Raw genomic sequence first — 4,718 nt, 5'->3', positions numbered from 1 at the left:
CTAAAATGTGTGGGTCATTGCCCTTTGGGCTGGTTTGAAAGGTAAATTATATACGTGACTGTCTTTAATATTTGGATTAATGTTTTGTCGGTTAGTAAGCTGTACAAGTGTCTTTAGAAGCCATTGGAATAGTTTTTGGGGTTTTTATGGAATTTACAGATGTGTTGCAATCTCAAAGGGACATTTTCTCTTTTTTTAATGTTAACTCTCTTGCTCCAGTATCAATCACGTTTTTCCTGCGCTGAACTGCTAATGCAAGCAATTACAATGTTTCAATGTGTCAGACTAAGTTCACAGTGACCTCAGTACTAGTTGTGAATTTGCTGAAACTTTGTTTTTCCTTTTTGGAAGGTATTTCTTTTCTCTTTTTCTCCTCCCCCACCCACCTAGCTTCACAACATCAAGATCAAAAGGAGGGGAGACAGAATGATGTTTTCTGCACTTATAGTCCTGCAGAACAGGAGCTCCTCACTTGGCCCATCTTGCCAATGCTGACCAACTCGCAAACCTGTCCAGTTAGCACATTCCCCTGGCCTTTTCCTATAGCCAGCCAAATCATTTTTCAATGGTAAAAGATCAGTGCCTCTGAATGTTACAAGTTGCATTTTGCTGACTGTCTTGTCTGAATTGCAATGGTTAAACAGGTTGGGTCTGTACTCAATGGAGCTTAAAACAATGAGAGGTGATCGTGTGGGATTCTTAATGGGCTTGACAAGGTAAATGCTGAGAGGATGTTTCTCCTTATGGCAAACTCTAGGAGCAGAGGGCATAGTCTCAGAATAAAGGAGTGCCAATTTAAGACTGAGATGAGGAGGAATTTCTTGAGGGTTCAGTCTTTGGATCTCCTTGCCACAGGACTGTGGGGGGTGAGTCCTTGCGTATGTTTCAGACTGTGATGCTTGATCAACAAGGGAATTAAGGGTTACAAGGAAAGATAGGAAAGTGGACCTGAGGAATATCAGATCAACCATTTTATTGAATGGCAGAGCAGAATACACTGGGTTAAACTGCTTATTCCTGTTTCTATTTCATATGGTCTTAGCTCTAAGTTTACAGATGAGACTATAGATTTCCTGAATTAAGTTAGTTGGTAATATTCCCATGTAATCTGTGGTACTGGCAGTGAACTGTCACATTCATTGATTTGAATCAACTTCTAATCTATCTCCAAAAATAGTGAGGGACAAAATTAGAAGTTGCTGGAAAAAGTTCTGAGGAAGGGTTACTGGACCCAAAACATTAACTCTGATTTTTCTGCAACATGCTGCCAGAACTGCTGAGCTTTCCAGTAACTTTTTTTTGTTCCTCATATAGCATCTGCAGTTCTTTTCATCTATATTCAGAAATAGAGTGCAGTGATTCACAAAGATTGCTTGAAATCTTTCTATCTTATGCAAAGGGATTATTGATGATGTTGAGTTCTGACCCCTCTTGCGAGTGGTATTTGTGTTGTCTGTTTGCATTGGTTTTAAAAACTTCAGGTGCTATTCAAAATGTGCTCACTGACTTTGTCACCCAGACAACATGGGAGAGAATGACACCCATCCCATGAGCCTAGATCTTTTAAAAAGTAACATCAAGATTTAGTGTTCTCAACACTTCAACATTTAGTATCTGGAACATTTATTTTCTCTTGAACCTTTATTTTGATAAACATGAGTTTAACAAAGCTAAACAATCTGCAGGCCAAGTTATTTTCCATCCACAAAACTTAAAACACAAGACTGCATTCAAAGTAGTGGCTGGTGTATTTTGTTTCTTTTAACAATTTTATAATGTTGCTGAAGACATCTATGTTTTGACATTCCAGGAATTCCTACAGTTGACAAAGTTAGCTCATGGTTGCTTGAGAGACTCCTGGGGAATGTTTCTCTGGAAAAATTCTCATCCTAAATTATTATTTTTAAACCAAGAAGCCTTAATTAAAAGGGATTCTTCCCCCACCCATTAAACTGTGCACAAAAGAAAATAGAAGGTGATGTGTTCTGTTGGGAGGCACAATGTAACTTTCTTTGCTTCCACGTGCAAAAATGTCAATTTATCACAGAACTGAACAGTAGTGCCTGGCAAACACATTGGAAGATTTTTATTTGAGATTTGTTTTAATGAATGCTGATCCTCAGTTGCTTCCATAAATATAGTTGTTTCCAATGCTATCAGTTGGCAATGATTGTAGCCATTATGATAGCTTCAATGGAAATACTACAGAATATTTAATACAATTTGTGATGCATCCCTCCAATCTGGCCTGCATGGGTTTACTGATCCACCCTATACTTTGGGTGAAGTGGATTAATTGATATCTCCTTAACTTTACTACTTGTGACTGAACTCTTAATGCTGCGAGAGGTTTATTTGTCTGGTTATTATTTATTTGGTTAAATATCACATGATCTACAATGGTGATATCACCAAGCAGGTTAGGTGACTAAAACTGTAGAGGTTCTTCGCGTAACTGGAGCTGTTTTTGTGGTTTAGTCCAATCCATGCTGGGGTAGAATTGTAAATCTATCCATAATGCCTTGGGCAGATCAGTACTAACAGCCTTCCTGTTAGTGAGGCTGAAAAAGTAATGTATAAATCTCCAAACCACCCCCCAAAAAAACGGAGTGCTTCAGCACCAAGCCGAAACATTCCATTTGGCAAATCTGCCACTAACCAATAGAATTTGTTTTAAAAACCACATTTTGCAGATGAAGGTGGTTCTTTGAGTCTTGCACATCCCTGGAGGAATATTTGTGGTAGAGACATCACTTTACAAAACAAAGTCTGCCTTTTACCATAAAGTGTGGTAGAGACACAAGAATGTCATGAGCTAAAGTACAGTATGCTTCACAATATATGAACTAAATTTGTATTCCTTCCAAATATAGACTAAAGGGGTGATCTGATGGAGGTATTGAAGATGATTTAAAGGATTTGAGAGTAGAGAGGAAGACTAACTATTTTCTTTTAGGGAGGTGCCTGGGGGCAGAAGAATCCAGAACAGTGAGATGACATTAAATTTGGAGGCAGAATATTTAGTGATGTGTGTAGAAGCATGGAACTAATCTGCTTTGAGGAGGGGGTGAAATAAACTTCTAGAGAGACAGGAGGATATTGAGGATCATGGAAACAATAGTGGAGAACAGTAAAGATCATCCAAGGTAACTGAATTGTGGGACAAGCTCAAGATGTGAAATGGTCAGAGAAAACTTCACTTGCTGAACTCTTCAAATGAAGTGTCAGCAGATTATCACATCCAAGAGTCATTTGCAGTCTCTGATCATGATCAGAGCCCAATATTACATAGATAGCTCCAATGGCAGGGTATGGCTTTATCTTTCACATAATGCATATTAGTGTTGAGGTCCATTTAATAGGAGGTTAGTCAATACTTCCCTCAAACTCTGCATTTTATTTTCAAATCCCATTCCCTCTTTGCACCCCTTTTAAACATTGGTAGGAGTATGTGGAATGATGGAATTGTTATTGACAAATATTGAACTAGTTACTTATCAACCCCATTATTAGTGCCTTCAGCTATCAACACTTGTATTCCTCCCTCTTCAAAACTTGAGTACATCTTTTTCAGCTTTTGCTCAACTGTCTAAATATCCTTGTACTGCTGTCAAACATGTTTTTATGTTAAGAGTGCCACAAATACAACTCTGTGGGATTGTGCAGTACTTTGTAGACTCCTTGGAAGCATTTTAACAGCTTGTCTGTGTGCCTGTCAATTACTGATAGGGCACCAGCCGTGCTTGTGCTTGTGCATGTGCAAGCATTTCTCCTCCAACGGAACTGATTCCGTGGCCATGCACGAGAGAATCTGAGCTATCGGTCTGCTGGTCACTCGTAGTACTGAAATATAATCAGGACAGTATGGCAGAAATGCATGTCTGTGCAAAATTTTCATGCAGTGTTTAATAACCTGCCATGGATGGATTAGGTGTTGGTTGACCAAGCTGCAGTGTTGTGGGAGACAGCAACCGCTGCAAGGTGGAAAGGAACTTTTTGGGTGAATGGGACAGGGTTAAGGTCAACTTGCTTTTGTACAGTTCAGTGAAAGGTTGTAGCAATAACAGTTGGCAAATGGAGCACTGAGTTTGTGTACTGAGAGAATGATTTTTGGGTAGGGTTGCATGGTATGACCTTGCTCTGGATGTTTTGCAGAGAGTTTGAATTCCATCTTGAAACAGTTCTTTCCACTTCCTAGGGAGTTTCCTGGGCACTATTTGCTGCTTGTTTGTCAGTTGGTGACATTCCACCTGGATGTGGAGGGATCTATATGACAACAAAAACAGAAGTGACTTAATGGTTAGGTCATAGATCTTGATCACATCTTCTAGGTCCCTCTTTCTCTTTAGACAGAAGTAATGAACAATAGAATTGGGAACAAGACTCTTTTCACAGGTTGGCTTACAGTGGCGTCATGGTGAGAAATTGGCGTCATGGTGAGAAATTGTAAAAGGAACAGGAGACCATTCAGCCTGTCAAGACTGTTCTGCTCCTTCATTTGTTTGTATCTTAACTCCATTTACCTGCCTTGTTTCATTTCCCTAAATAGAACCTCTTTTGGGGACAGGGGTAAAAGTGAAGCAGAAAAAGTTCCAATGGCCCAGATGACCTCTTCTCTTGTAAACTGTTAACAAGAACCTAACTCTGTCCTTGTAGGAACTGCTGATGCTGGAGAATCTGAGATAACAAGGTGTACAGCTGGATGAACACAGCAGGCC

The 4,718-nt window shown here is 39.5% G+C and overlaps 1 protein-coding gene across 2 annotated transcripts in view; it reads left to right on the top strand.

The window, feature by feature from the left end:
* The window catches only part of sdc4 (syndecan 4), a 26,267-nt gene that overhangs the window by 1,178 nt on the left and 20,371 nt on the right, over positions 1 to 4,718 (top strand). The window lies entirely within an intron of this gene.

Source organism: Rhincodon typus, chromosome 19 (genome assembly GCF_021869965.1).
Source record: "Rhincodon typus isolate 14 chromosome 19, sRhiTyp1.1, whole genome shotgun sequence".
NCBI classification, from domain to species: Eukaryota; Metazoa; Chordata; class Chondrichthyes; order Orectolobiformes; family Rhincodontidae; genus Rhincodon; species Rhincodon typus.
Note: the sequence above shows the minus strand (reverse complement) of the source record. Positions and strands in the feature narration are given on the sequence as shown.